We start from the raw sequence: 15,781 nt of genomic DNA, 5'->3' as shown, positions 1-15,781 counted from the left end.
AGCTGCAGCTAAGGCACTGGGGCTGGGAAGGAAATGAAAGCTGTGTATTTAATTGTTTCTAGAAAGCGAATAAGAGAAAAGAGACTACATTCAGATAGAGAGGGCACCTAGGGTTAGGCCTACGCCGGATTTGGCTCGAAGGCAGAGGATAAAGCATGGATTGAAAAAGCAGCCCAATCAAGTCTGGAGGGAAGGCATAGGTTAGATTAAATGGTGATCGAGACAGATTTCTGGGTAAAGTACCTGTGAGAAATTCAGCTTTATGCTATTTAAAAGTTGTTCGAAACACACTAGAACTGAAATAATGGGCAATATATTTTAAACTTCATTGACTTTGGCCCACTTGTGTCCGTCACAGGAATCTCAACTAAAAAGAAAGAAATCACCTTCTTGCCTTCCACCACCTGGTGACAGTTCTACGTGGAATATATTTCCCTAAGACATTTTTTTTCACCTCTATATCTGTTTCTTTATCACTAGAATAAGGGTGTTAATATCTATTTCTGCCTGCTTCCCAGAAGTGACAATCAAAGAAGATAACAAGTGTAAAACACTTGGGAAATAGAACATATGCAAATATAAGCAATTTCATTTATTATTTGAATGGCAAATAATAGCCCTGAAAGTTAAATCTGTACACTTGCACAGAGGGTGATTACAACAAACACTGGGATGTGATTTACTCTCCCTACTGGCCAGGTGAAGGAAAACAGGCAACGGAAGAAGCCAGAACATGTGCTTCCTGGGGGGCGTGGGGGGTGTTCACTCAGTAGGTGGATTTCTGAGTATTTCAGGAGCTGGACTTGTGAATGAAAAGACTGGAACAGGAACATTAAGTAAGGTCCAAAGTCTTTTCTGTCCATAATAACGAAAATCTAAAATGTGGATATGTTTTTAATTATGGGGTAACCTTTGATGTGTGCATACTGTTAGTTCCAGACACACATATAATATTTTGCCTGTTCATTGAGCAACTCTAGGTGAAGGTGAACAAATAAAAATTACCCCTGCTCTCTGATTCACAAGAGCCAGGCTGTCCTGTGTTTTTTGACTTGGAACCATCTACTCCTTTTGGGGTATGGTATTCTTACCTTTAGAATCAAGTCCATCCAAGTTCTTGGGTTCAAGGATCCCGAGATTAAGGACACATGAAAAGCTTACTTTAAGAAGGCTTACTCAGAGGTGCCTGGGTGGCTTAGTTGTTTGAGGGTCTGACATCGGCTCAGGTCATGATCTCATGGTCCATGAGTCTGAGCCCCGCATTGGGCTCTGGGCTATCAATGTGAGCCTGCTTCGGATCCCCTGTCCTCTTCTCTCTCTGCCCCTCCCCAGCTCATGCTCACTCTCTCTCTCTCTCAAAAATAAACATTATTTTTTTTTTAAAGTCTTACTCAAAAAAAGTAGCTGGAATATGACTGCATTTTTCCACTCCTTTTCAGATTATTCCCTTTGTCTTAGTCACTCTAGGCTTCAGGAAAGAAGGTGAGGCAACTCCCAGTTTGTGAGTTCAAGCCCCACGTGGGGCCCTGTGTTGAGAGCTCGCAGCCTGGGGCCTGTTTCGGATTCTGTGCTCCCTCTCTCTCTCTGCCCCTCCTCTGCTTGTGCTCCGTCTCTCTGTTTCTCAAAAATAAATAAATACGATTAGAAAGAAAAAGAAAAAAGGCCCACAGAGCTGTGGTAAGCATCGCATGCACCTAAGGGGCTCCGAACCCAGAGTTCTCAGAGGAAATTTGCCTGATTGGGGAAGAGCAAACTCACATTTATTAAGTGCCAACAGTGTGCAGAGACAGTACCAGTCACTTGAAATGCTATCATTTTGTCAACTGGGGAACAGCAAGAGTTGAATGATATCTTTGTTTATGCAATTTGGCCAGAAAGTGAAGTCCAATTCTGCCAGGTGAATCCAATTTCCTATCGACCTTCCCTCGCATTAGACACCATCCGTGTGGCTGCTCGGCCATCCCTCTTTCCAGGAAGTGTCACTTTTCACATGCTCAATTATCTTAGCAAATTTGTCATCTCGGTCATAACCAGGCTTACTTGAAGGGATGTCGTCATCATCCGTGCGTTCCAAATACATATTTTCCCCCTAAGTATGTGGGCCTTAAGATAGTGTCATTGTCTCCAGAGCCAGATAGCAGAAGGCCACGTTTGTGTTTCGAGTCTTCAGATCCTAATTTCTTTGTTCCAAACGCTGGATCCTCGCTGAGTTTCCACAGGGAGAGAGAACTCCGGGACGAGGGAGGCTGGGGCCATGCATCTGCGGGGCCCAAGTCCAAAGCAACACGCAGGCTGTCCTTGCGGGATGTTTCTTTGCAGAGTCTCTAGAATACTTGAATTTTTTTTTTTTTTTTTTTTTTTTTTTTACTATTTCAGCAGCTCCCTTTATGAGGACTTGTTCTTCTCATCCACAGAAGCCCTTTTCAAACAGTACCGAGAAAACTGATAAGAAGGAAAAGCATTCACTGAAGGGTTCCCAGAAAGCAGGCATTCGATTTAACTACAGGGCAGTGCTGCTCTGATTAGCACGGGCCCAGCTGACGGCAAGGTTGCCAGGCAGCACTTGTTCAGCCAAGGGCAAGAGTGGAATTGAAGCGACCATGTGGTTTGTGTTACCAGTTTGCAGCTTTTTCAGGTTTGGAGAGGAGAACGTCACCGGCGATGATGACTCCGTTTGGAATGGATACATTTTCCGCGCCGTGTTCAGCAACTGCTGATTTGTTTGAAATCTTAAAGTCCAGAGGCACCTTTTACAATGTGGACAAGATAAAGCACAGGATATGTCAAGATCCTACCACATGCAAATAATGCAGTTTCTGGCCAAGTCTTCTTTTAGAGAAGGGAGGAAAAAAGAAAAAAAAAGAAAAAAAGTAAAAAAGCTCTCCAGCATCTCTAAGCTGCTACTTACAGCCTTTATAAAGATAGTACAGGAAAAAGAAACCAGAGTCAAACAATAAGCTAAATTCTGCCTTCCTCTTGCTCACACCATCTTCTCTGAAGTCAGAGTTGATTTTTTTTTTTTTTAAATGTCTCAGGTTAGAACGTGCCACAAAATAATCAATTTGTGTAAGCTTATGTTAAACCCTAAAATGCAAATGTTGTAATTTGTCCTTTATTACCTACATTTTTTAGTTTAAGAGAAGAGAGAGAAATCTGGGTTTATTCACACTTTGAATCCTCCTGGGTATTCTTGGAAATATTCTTCTCAGAAAGTCTGAAACACGAAATTGGAACAAATGATTCAATTCACAGACAAATTTGCAAAGTCATCTGGTTTGCTTGCGTTGAGTTGAGTCAAGTACTTTATGAATTAAGTCCTTCCTCAAAGACGTACATCCGTTGCCCTCTCAGTGGGCCACATCAAGGTCCCACAGCGTTGCTTCTAATCTTTATCCCTTAAAGAGACACATTTTTAAAAAACTTCTATTTTTTCAAAATCATTTTAGCAGAATTCAGGTACCTCGTAAATGTTATTGCCTTCTTATAGCATTTTAAGGATTCTGGGAAAGCCACTAAGATACCGTACTCCTGGAAGCAAGATCTTTCCGTCAGAGGTTATAAAGCAGCAGAAACCAAAAAGAACCCATAGCTGGTGCACTCATACATTCTGCAAAGGCTTTCAAACAAAGAAAAAATATAACTTGTCAGTCAGGATGCCCTGGTCTAAACAAAATGCAGTTTTGCTTAAAGAGACGCTGTCAAACGTAGTCATTTGGGCTCCAAAATTATGCTTCGCAAAACACTAAATTAGTTTGGTCAAAACATAACCTTGGTTCTCAAAACATTGTCAGAACTTTCCAAGTTCAATAAAAGAAGGCAGCATTTGTGGTTTAGGTGGACGTTGTCCTCTGCATTTATTCTGCCAAGTATCCGTCGAGCCATCTTCTGTCTGTCCATCCATTCACCCATCAAGCATTACCGAATTTTTATTACGTGCCAGGCACTGTGCTGGACTCAGGACACAAAGAGAAAAAGACACATTCATAGTCTCAAGGCCAGGAGTCCTAGTGAGGGGATAGACGGGAATAATAATTGTAGTCAAATGCAATGTAGTCAAATGACCACTGTAATGGACAGCTGAGCAGGCGAGAAGCAAGAGCGGCCGTGTTGCGTTAGCTCAGGATACTCTCGGAGCTAAGCTGAAGACAGACCATTCTTTTCAGATGTTCCTAAATATTCATAGAGGACCTCGTGTCTGAGATCACCTTCTTTTTTCTTATGAGATGCACAATTAATGACACTATCACAGGGAACACACTGCCACAGGGACATACAATAAGATATCCAAAGCCATGTTTCTCAGAAGAGGGAGTTTTCCTGGAAAGGTGGAGGAAAGGGAAACTTTGGCAACGGCTGATTGGTAGGTTATCCCCCACTAGCTGGATCTACGTATTTTTCTCCCCTTTCAGGGAAACAAAAGAGGATGCAAATGAGTGACTGACATTGTGTGGCTAATCTGAATGTGATCTAATTTACTTAAAAGCAAATATTTTGAAAACTCTTAACAGCGACAACTTATCCCTGGAAGATTTCAAGTAGATGGTGACTGTTGGGCTGTTTCATTGCAGTTGACAATGACTTGTTTCAGAAGCTTACCAAAGGCATCTTTGAGGAGTTTATAGTCTCCCGTGGTTATATAGCTTTTCGATACATCACTTTGGGAACAAATTAGAGCAAATACATTTGATTTTATAATTTTATTTTTGATGACACTACGTGTTACCAGCCACATAAATGGTGGCAACCAGAACTGCCCTCCTACGTTCCCAACACTAACGATGAGAAAGTATGGTCAGACTCAATGGTTATTTATGGCCAGGGAAGTGCCCTGTCTGCCAGACCGCACTTGAGCAGAGCCCCAAAGGGAAGTTCAGAAAGCAAACGTGATAGTCTTAGGACAATTCTTCTGAAGGCCTTTGACTTCTAACAGCGCATGTCAAAGGATGTAGCTGCGTAATTTATCCATTAGGTCAGGGGTGGTGGTGGTGGTTGGGGTGGGGTATTCTCATCCTGGAGTCTGTAAGCTCAGGCGACATATGGACTAGGAGATATGCCAGACAAGGCGGTGTTCTCTTTATGTGATAGGTTAAAAGTGTTGTGTCTGTCCACACAATGGAGCAAACTGTGGCAAAACCAATGAATCATTTAGAATTTCTTCTTCTTATCTTTGCACAATCCACTCAAGACCAATCAGTTGGGCCAGTTTGCTGATCTTTTTCAGTCACCAAAGCTTCAAATTAAAAAAAATCCTGGATCAGTGGTATTTTGGTCCATTTTTCTCCTTCTAGTCACTGAGATACCACTGATATTTCTAATAAATAAACTGTCCTAAAGCCATTAAGAGGCTCTAGGGTTTACCAAATTAAAGGCAGGGAAGAAACTTATTATTTCAAAATGTGATTCTTTAAATCTCCTCACCGTCTATCTCAGGATTTTCCCTGAATGTGTGATGTCAGCCATGGTCACCTTGACTCTGCATTGCTAGGAACTGCTCAGTGGCTCAGCGCACGACCACCCTCAGCTGCCAGAGGAGGTAGCTGCTTCCTGGCAGGTATCGGCAGATATTTCTGAGGCCACGTGTGTTCCTAATGCATGCTACAATAATCTCCTTGGCTATTTCATCTTTGAAGTCCATAATCAATGTCTATTCATTTAACTCAAATATATTTTTTAAGTTGGAAAAACAACCAACCAGCAAACCTTCAGTCCACCAATGGGGTGTGAACACTTACCATCTATTGTTGTCCTGGGGGGAGCCCTGTGAAGATGTCTGGATGGAACCATCAGAACTGCCCCCTGGCCATGTGGTGCTTAGAACAGCCTTCTGTGCCCTCTGACCGGAAGAGGTAGGTTTGGAACAGAATGGCGAGTCTATGGATACAATGCCCTATATGGGAAGGCCTTTTTTCCCTTCTCTATGTCCTCCAATTTTCTGATGTCCAGAGGGGTGCTGGTCTCTTCTATGGCTTGTGATTTGGAGGCTTTTCTTTCCTGCTTATTCCTGAAGGTCTCTTTCCTCAGTGTCAGTCTTTGTCTCCCCTGTATTCTTTAGCTCATTCCTCCATGGAACCTAGCTCTGCCACAGGCACTCTATAGCTTGGAAGCTGTGTTCCTTTCTTGTTTCTTGGATTGAATGCCTTCAGATCAGGAGCCCTGCTGGGCATTGGTCTGAACTAGTCCTGCTGCCCTCTCTTCTGTCCTCACCTCTCTTCCTGCCCTGGATTTACTCCAGTGTTGCCAGCTCTTACCTGGCCTCCCTTCTGTCTTAGGGTTTGCCCCACTTGCCAGCTCATTTCCTCTATGTCTATTTCCCTCCAGTGCCTTCTAGCACAATGGAATTTAGTGCTGGCAACAGGCACCTGGGTGTGAATTATTTTATTTGACCCTTGGTTGACAGCTGAGATTGACAAACAGGGAAAATAGACATGAGAGTTTTGGAAACTTCTAAGGTGAAGCAGGGAGAAAGGGGAAGGCAAGTCCTGAAGGAGAGGTGGAAAGACAGAGGTAGCAGAAATTGTGGGGATAAAAGGCAAATTGGACAATTGGCCTTTAACTTATTCACACAGCCTTCCAGCTCTGGTTCCTCTGAACCTGCCGGGTGTTGCCCGGTACTGTTGTTTTTGTGCACATCCGTGTCAATTCATCTATGCATTCTACACATTTTCCTTGATTGCCAGTTCTAGGCTGATCATATTATAGGCACCAGGCCTACAGTGGTGAGTAAACTGCTCTCCTGTAGTTTAGTGGGAAAGAGATATGAATCAAATTATCCATGATAACTATGTATACAGGTGGATGAGATCTATGCTACAGAGAGAGGTTGTAGTAAGAGAATTTGTCCAGGTCAGTGATGTCTGGGAAAGTACAACTGGGGAAGTAAAAAACGTTGCTGAGATTTAGTGGAAATATGGGCTAAAACTCAGTGAACAGAGAAAGAAACGTCTTTACTGGAAAAAAAGAAGAGTATGAACAACAGCCCTGGGGTAGAAAGGAGCATGATAATTCACAAAACTGAAAGAAAGCCCGAATATCTGGGAGGCAGAGTGGTGGGATATGTTAGGGGGCAGGGCTAGGAAGCTGAATGGAGGCTCTTACAAGCACATTAAGCATTTTGTTCTTTGTCCTAAAAGCAATGGGAAGTTATCTACCGTGTAGCAATTTGCCACCAACTTAGTGCCTTAAAAAATAATAATCATTTAGTATCTCACAGTTGCTGTGGAGGAGGAATCCAAGGGCAGCTTAGCTGGGCAGTTCTGGCTCAGATCTTTCATGAGGTTGCAGTCAAGATGTCGACCAAAGCTCTATTGTCATCTGGAGTCTTGGTTGGAGCGGAGGGTCCCCAACGTGGCTCCCCTACATATCTGGCAAGTCGGTACTGCCTGCTGGTGGGATGTCTCAGCTCTTTATCACATCAGCCTCTCCACAGGGCTTCTTGAGTGTCCAATGCCATGGCAGCTGTCTTCCCTCAGAGCTACTGATGAGCGAGAGAGAGAGGGAGAGAGAGCCATCGTTTTTAAGAGCTGGTCTCAGAAGTCACACGGTATTTCCATCACATTCTATTTGTTAGAAGTAAGTCACCAATTCCTATGAACATTGAAAGGGAGGGCGATTAAGCTCCACTTTTCGAAAGAGGTAGTGTCACATCATTCGGGACTTATTTTAAAAATCACAAAACCATTAAAGGGCGTTAAGCAGGAATGGTGACATGACCAGATTTGCTTTTCAAAAAATATTACTCTAAATGGAAGACAAATTAAATAGGGCCAGTATCGGTTAATAGATATTAGAGTGATCCAAAAAGAAATTGCTGGTAGGATGGAATAGGATGCTGGTGAAGATGAAGAGAAGCAGAAACAAAAGTTTCAAGATACATGTGGAAGGTAGAATGAGTCTCAGCAATCAATTGGACTTCACAGTTGAAGGAGAATAAATATTATACATTCCCAGATTTCTGGTTTGCATAAGCGGATGTTGTGGCATTCAGTGGCATAGAAAATGCTAGCAGAATGCCAATTTTGGTCTATCAGAGGTAGTGGGGGTAATCATGGGTTTTATTTAAGATGTATTACATTTTAACTGTCTTTGAAATATCCAGGTACAGTTGCCAAGTTGTTCCTTGGTCGTAAAACTCCGGAACTAAGATGAGAGTTTGGCACTAGACATATAAATTGGTGAATTATCCATGGATAATCCATAGACAGGAAGGAAATCGTTGGGTTTGATGAGACCACTAGAGAAAGAGCAAATGACCTGGAAAGAAAAAAGGGTCTTGGGGTATTGGAGTTTTGGCTAGCAAGTGTGCAGGCTCTTCTTTTCTTCCTGTGGGAAGAGTCTACTTCCCTGTCCCATCGGTGCTGGCCGTGGCCATGTGATTTGGCCAGTGAGGTAGCAGCAGGTGGACAGTAGCAGGTGCTTAAAACATGTAGAGGAACTTTCCCTTTTGTGCTTTTTCCTCTTGCTTTGAAAAGAGCATGTCTTAGATAGCCACTGGTTCATGGAGAGATTAGCAGACCTGCGTCCAACCCAACGTCTGAGGCCAAACCTGGCCAAGGCTGGCCTGTATCAGCTGAGTTCAATGTACAGATATATGAATGAGAAAAAAATGCTTATTTTTTTATAAGCCAACAAAAGGTCAAGAGTTTTAGTTTAGTTATGCAATATTGTTTTGGTACTAGCTGGCTGATACAAGGGTTTAGGAGCTAGTAGAAAAGAACAGTCTCTTAAGTCCTTACATGCATTTGAAGAGCAGCATGTATCTCTGGTACATGATTGTGTTAGCAAAACCGAACATAAAGGCTTGGTCAGGCATCTCGTGAATGCAGGCCTGGACCACGATCTAATGTAGGCATGGCTGTTTATCTACCATGAATTTCTATAAGTCATGCACATATATTCCTAAAATATATTCCTCCAAGCAGGTTTTCTCAGATAACATGAAGAGTTCCACCAAACTTGGATACAGCAGTCATCAAGATCAACAACTACCTCCTTTCCCTTTCCCGAAATACTCTTTTTTATTACATGTTGTAAAGAAATGCTTAAGAAAATGGATGCTCTATCCATATACTATGTTAATATTTTAGACCATACTTTATCGTTGTTGTTAAAGCAGATTTCAGGAGAGCAAATTTTTAAATAAAAAAAAAAAGTTATTAGTGGCACTAAACAAGACTGTAAATAGTGTTCCAGTGGAATGAAGGCATTCAGAGTGGCTCTTTTGGCTACTAACGTTTTCATAAAAGCTTTGATTACTTGTGAGGTAATTGTGAGAGATGATGAGTTAGCCTCAAAGAAAGGAAGATAGTTTCTCTAGTTTAGCAGCTGTGGAATCTTTGGGTAATTGCTGGAATATTCCTTTTTAGTCAACTTAAAGCTTGCTTTTTTATGGCACAGTGGAATGCTTCATCTGAAATATATATTTTAACTTTATCTTATTTATAACCATCTTCTTCAGTGTAACTCTAAACTATAGTTGAAAAGAATAGCACTAGGATTTATATGTTACCTCTATTAAGAAGGAAGAAGACTCTATAGGGAAGGCAAAAAGGAGGCTGCATTTAAAATATGTGACTGTCACATTTTGGTATTAAAATGCGATCTCCCCCCTCCCCACACCCCACATGCACAACTAAGGTACTCATCTTAAATGTCCATAAAAATCGTGGCCTGGGTGCACACAGGACAAGTGTGGACGTCCAGTGTTCATAGGGGACATGTGAAATTGCACCTTGCCTAGTTTGACCACTGTGTGAAATTTTAAAGTATAAACATGATCAAAAAAGAGGAGTGGCTTCAAAAATGGAGAAACAACAACATTCCATTCTCCCAGAACCTTTTCAGTCTCTCAGTCAGACAGCTGCCCCCCACTCCCTTCTCCCAGCAGTCACTAGAAACAACATCCAATTCCCCACCCCATCCCCCGCCTCAAAGTAGAGGGCACCATCAATTTTGAGAAAGAAATTGTCTAAATAAGAAAACTTATTGGAGTGGATAGTTTCTCACAGAACCTGCCAATCAGCTACAGATGCAAATCTGCCTTCCTTATCCCTCACCCCACCCCTGAAGAAGGGAAAACAATGTACCTCCCCAGGAAAAACTTCACTTTTCAGCTAGAGAGTAATACTAATGCCATGGCCATCTTGGAATATTTTGCTTGTACTTCCCTTTTTCCTTCACACACACGGCTGTGTGTGTCTGTGTGTGTTGTGTCTTTTTGCCTTTTCATTTTGTTCAGGTTTCAAAAAGGCTATTTTAACTAAAAATATCACACAAACATGGTTAAAAAAGCAAACAAACAGAAATGTATGAAATTAAAATGAAATCTCTCCCTCTCCACACCCATGAGCCCTGTTCCCATTCTCTTAGACTTCCAACAGCAAAAGTTTTGTGAGGGAAAGGGAAAAAGGAAAAGGAAAGTGTGTGTGTGTGCGTGTGTGTGTGTGTGTGAGAGAGAGAGAGAGAGAGAGAGAGAGAGAGAAAGAAAGGGGGGGGTGGGAGGAAGAGAAAGAGTGTTAATATTGTCTTATTTTTAACTTAAGAAAAAAATATATATCACACACATACACACTCCTCCTTTCATGTGTCTCTTACCAAAACCCAAAAAACAAATAAAAAAACCCCAAACGTCTGCTGTTTAGAAGTCTACAGGAATTGCTGGTTAAAGGTCTTTCAGATTAAGTTCATTCCAAAGACTTTCCAGTATAACCAAACAATGAGAAACACTGGTATCCAGCCAGTCGCAGCCCCTGCCATCTCTGATTTAGTGTAATTTGATGATGATTAACTCAAAGAGGAGACAGAGATGGGCTCATGTCATAGGAAAACAAACAGACAACAGATCCCCTCCGTTTATTCATATTTAAACTATCTTATTTTTATCTATTGCCTTAGAAAATAAAGGCATGTATGTTGAAGGATGATTTTGTTGGTAGGGTCAAGTCTCTTGGGCCTTGCATTTTCATCGTAATTATAAAGGTTTGTGGAATGTTCTCTGAGAACAGAAACCCTTCCTCAAGGACTTGTTTTTCCTAGAATATTAGGAGCGTCTCTACTAGGTAAGCAATGATGTCAGTGCAAATGTTTTAAGACTCTCCTTTCCCATCCAAGTTGGCTTAATATGTTTTAGTTCTTTTACTTGACTGTTTTTAAAACAGATTGAAAAATTTGCTCACTGAGAGAACAATGATTAACTAAATCTGTAAACTGCCATGTCACTGGCTATCAATAGCCTAAAAGAAAAATCTAAATCCATGACTAATGGCCTGAGAGTCAAGTACTTGCTTTGAGGAGCCTCTTTAAAGTGTTATTTTTGAGATGTTTGGTTTTTTTTCTTCTTTCCCCATGTCATTCTACCTTTTTAAAAATGTACACACTCTATTAATAATAAAGAAATACTTATTCTTTATTCTCTTATTTTTTCAGTCTTTATTCTCTTTTTAACTACATACTTAAGTGTCTATAGTCGGTTTTTCTCTGAGGATCTGTTCTTGGATATGCTATGAGACAGTGTAGGGTGCTGGTTAAGAACGTTGGCCCTGGGAACAGCCTCTCCTGACTCAAGCCTTACAAGCTACATGGCTTAAGTTAAATTTCCTCATCTCTTTCCACCTCAGTTTTTTCAACTGTAAAATGGGCCTACATTTATAATTATGATGTGAACTTGACAAGGTTGTTGTAAATATTAAATGAGAAAATGTAAGCAAAGCTCTTAATGTACTTCTGTACCACAATGAAACTTTAAAAAATAAGATATATGTTTAAAAAATAAGATATATGAAATGTTCAAAAGTTTAAAAAGTTTAAAAAATAAGATACATGAAATGAAAAATTTTAAACTTTCAAAAAGACCCCGAGTGAAAAAAAAAAAAAAGAAATCAAACTATGTGGCCTTGGATAAATAAAGCTTAAATTATATTTCCACATCTTTCTATATCTCAAGGTCTGTGACACTGAGTATGAAAGCCTATATTATGATAGTCATTTCTATGCCAGACAGGAAGTAACTGACAATCTGGGGATGGCCATAGCAGTACACTGGTCAATGAATGTGGAGGACAGGTCAAGAGAAGTTATGTAGATCATAGAGAGGATCAGCCCAAATGGCCTAGGGAAAAATATATATTCATGATTGAATTACTAATTGGCGGGAACCAAAAAAAAAAAAATGACTAGCATAAGGGGCTTATACATTGTTGCATCTAGAGACGGAACTCAGAGCCAAAGAGATTACTGACTACTTTCCCTTTTGATCTGAAAAATTTAAAATCCCAATAACCAAGACTATATATCAAAGTTATAGCATAAATTCTCATCAGTTCCTTTTCATATGCATTTTCTCTAGAATTGGGGCATTCGTTCCTTCTGCAAAGAGTCCGCCGTGTGCATCTCTTTATTTACCGTGGCCAAGCCCAGTGGCCCTGCTCTCAAGGCTATTGAGGCAAACCTGAATTTCAATAGAGTATTTAGGGGTATGACTGGAGCCCTTCAGAGACATCAACCACTTTTGGTGGGGTCGAGGTGATGTCTGGTATCTTAGTTAGGAAATGACATCTGAGATCATTCTAAAACAGGAATAAGAGCAGAATTAAAGGGGAGAAGATGGAGGCAGTGGACAGACAAGATGAGCAAAGAGGTAGAAGAGATAGATTGGTTGATAGTTGGACATGGACCCAAGGTCAAAGGAGGGTTCTTAATGAATGAGAGAAACACGGAGATATTTGCAAGTTTGAGGGGGATGTCAGAACACAGACAAAGATTTAAGGTACAGGAAAGGGGGGGCAATTTCTCAGAGGAGGTGGTGACAGCCTTTAACGAAAAGGAAAAACACCCCGCCCACATTTTGGGGCTAGAGAAAAAGCAGATGTGGGGACAAACTCTGATAGCTATTATTGATTTCACTCTGATTAGGAAATGGATTTTTCTTTGAACACCATGGTAGAAAAACCCATTTGTTTACTTAGAATTTTCCTGAATGCAAAAGAAATAGGAAAAAAAGAAAACAGGGAAATGAATTTTATGGTTAAATGACTGTCAATGCTCTATATGGAGGACATTAACTTCAAATTTGTTTTCCTATTTCATCCATCTTGCAAAAAGATTCCTTTTATGTGGGTGTCAGTTGGCTGAAAACATTTTACATTTTTTCTAAAAATCTGAGTGGTTTAAAACTTGTGTATACACAAGGCAGGGGCATTCTTCATATTATCAAATATTTGATTTCCTATGAGGTTAACATTTTTCATATTTTTATTTCTCTCTTTTATGAATTGTCAGTTTTGTCACCTGAAAGGAGGCTTTTTATGAAACCCCTTCAAGCTAAAATAAAAAGTCTAGGATCAAGAGAACTCAGGATGTTCTGATCTAGGGTGGATGAATTGGGAAAGCAGGAAAAAAAAATAACCAAGACGGAAAAAGCTGCATGGAGATATAGACTCTCACATATGAAAGGGACTTCAGCGGTTCCTGGTCTAGTCAGTATCAAATGAATTAATCTGATGTGCAATCTCCCTGTGGAGTACTCATGTAGCATCAGTTTGATCACTTCTAGAAAGAGGAAGCTCCCTGCCACTTGAGGCTGCCCATTCCATTTTGGCTAAATGCTGATTTCCAAAAATATCTTTGGTGTGAAAGGGTCAAGGTTATTAATACACAATATGAATAGCTAGTACTTACACAGAGCTTTCTATTGCTGGCTTAGTTCTAAGTGTCTTACACGTATTAAATCATTTAGTGCTCAGAGATTCATCTTAGGAGACTATTATTACCTCCATTTTATAGATGAGGCAAATGAAGCTCGGAGAGGTTGGATAGATTTATCAATGTCACACAGCTAGTAAATAATAGAGCAGGGCATAGGACCCCAAAATTCTAGCTCTGGAGCCAAACCATGCGCTTAACCTCATCAATGTTCTTCCTTTCACTGAATGAATGTTCCGAAGTTTTTCTCACCCTTAGACTGGTCAGGTAGATTCTAGTGTCACCCACTCAGGTTTTTCCCCTTCTTTGATTTCCAAGGACAGATCTGCTGTGGTCAGCCTATTTGTTTAGGCTCTGGTGGGGCACCTGGGTGGCTCAGTTGGTTAAGCGTCCGACTTCAGCTCAGGTCATGATCTCACGTTTCTTGAGTTCAGGCCCCACATCGGGCTCTGTGCTGACAGCTCAGAGCCTGGAGCCTGCTTTGGATTCTGTGTCTCCTCTTTCTGCGCCTCCCCCGCTCACGGTCTCTCTCTCTCTCTCTCTCTCTCTCTCTGTCTCTGTCTCTCTCTCTCTCAAAAAATAAACATTAAACAAAATTTAGACTTTGGTGATGCAGATTCAGCAACAGTAACGAGAAGAATAAAAAGCAAGCAGACGGGCTAACGGAAGACATTTCTGGGAAATATGGCCCAGAGCCAACAGAGTATGAGAAAATTTTTGGAGGGACAAAGGCAATTCTAAGAAGCATCACTGGAGATCGTATACTTCATATTGTGCAAGAAATGCAAGGGAGGAAATGGAATTATTCTTATGTTATTTTTTGTTAGCTGGACTATGTCTCTTGTTTGTGGCACCATTCTAACACTGGACTATGTGGAGCATGGATTTAGCAGGGTTACATATCTGTATAACCCACATTTTTCTTCCTGTTGTGTTCTTCTAGAGCCATCTGGCTCAGACATAGCCCTTCAAGTTTTTAAGGTTGCTTATCCTATTCACCTTATTTTTTCCTCTTTTCTTGGTTAAACGTTTCCATCAGTTACTTCTTTTTTCCTTTAAAAAATAGCTTATTGAGGTATAATTGACATATGATAAACTAACCATATGAAAAGTGTATAACTAAGTTAGTTTTGACATATGTATATGCCCACAAATCATCATCACAGTCAAGATAGTGGACATACCCTTCATCCTCAAGACTTTCCTTATGATCCTTGTTAATACTTTCCCTCTTCCTTCTACCCTGTCTCAGTCCCCAGGGGACCACTGATCTGCCTTTTGTCACTTTAGATTACTTTATGCCTTCTAGAGTTTCATGTAAGTAGAATCATATAATATATACTATTTTAGGGAGGGTGGATTGGTAAATCTGGCTTCTTTCAATCAGAATAATTATTTTGAGATCTGTATATGTTGCAGAGCATTCCAGTATATTTTTTGTGTTGATGAATAATGTTCTGTTTTACGGATATACCTCGATACGTTTGTTCATTTACTTTTTGATGGAATTTGAACTTTTCCCAGTTTTTGGCTATTACAAATAAAACTGTTCTGAACATTCATGTACAAATCTTTGTATAGACATAAGACTTAATTTTTCTTGGATAAATAAGTAGGATTGGAATGATTAGATCAGATGTACATTTAGTTAAAAAAAAAAAAAATCCGCCAAACTATTTTCCAAAGTGGTTGCACCATTTAAAAAATCCTACCAGCAGTGTTCATTTCCTCTATATCCTCACTGACATTAGCTTGGCTTGTATCAGTCTTTAATTATCCTAGATGTTTAGTGCTTTTGCAGCTTTAATTTGCATTTCCCTAATGTTGAACATCTTTTCATGTGCTTATTTGCCATTTGTATACTTTCATTGGTGAATATCTGTTCCATTCTTTTGTCCATCTTTTTAACTGGATTTTTGTTTTGGAAGTTCCTTTTCTTCTCTGGATACAGTTCTTTTATCAGACATATGATTTGAGAATATTTTCTCTAGCCTGTGGTTTGTCTTTTTGGTCTCTTTAACAGTGTTTTTTTGAAACAACTTTTAATTTTAATAAAATCCAATTTATCAATTATTTATTTTATGGA

The sequence above is a fragment of the Panthera pardus genome, unplaced genomic scaffold, assembly GCF_024362965.1.
Source record: "Panthera pardus isolate Hobbes unplaced genomic scaffold, ASM2436296v1 HiC_scaffold_17, whole genome shotgun sequence".
NCBI lineage: Eukaryota > Metazoa > Chordata > Mammalia > Carnivora > Felidae > Panthera > Panthera pardus.
The sequence above is the reverse complement of the archived record's forward strand: the minus strand, read 5'-3'. Positions refer to the sequence as shown.